The sequence below is a fragment of the Nanorana parkeri genome, unplaced genomic scaffold (genome assembly GCF_000935625.1).
Source record: "Nanorana parkeri isolate BGI_ZX_2015 unplaced genomic scaffold, ASM93562v1 scaffold3245, whole genome shotgun sequence".
NCBI classification, from domain to species: Eukaryota; Metazoa; Chordata; class Amphibia; order Anura; family Dicroglossidae; genus Nanorana; species Nanorana parkeri.
The window spans coordinates 7159-7379 of NW_017309513.1; the positions used below are offsets into that span (position 1 = coordinate 7159).

The 221-nt window shown below is 48.9% G+C and overlaps 1 protein-coding gene across 1 annotated transcript in view; it reads left to right on the plus strand.

Moving 5' to 3' along the window:
• LOC108802952 overlaps nucleotides 1–221 on the plus strand; it is a 5841-nt gene that overhangs the window by 3731 nt on the left and 1889 nt on the right. The window lies entirely within an intron of this gene.

The window sequence follows — 221 nt, forward strand, 5'->3', positions numbered from 1 at the left end:
AGATCAGCTAAAGGTAACAGCAGCTGTGCCGTGTGAGGCTCCTTCTGATTGGACAATATTTGGCCCTCCCATTAGACTGCCGTTGGTACAATTTGGTGGTTGGTCTGACAGATCAAATCTGAAATGGAATATGATGTGTGCTGGCTCCTTCATGGTGTGCTGTCCTTGGAGCGGTAAGCTCCTGAGGGGCCCCAGGGCCAGATTTTATATTCACATTCTGA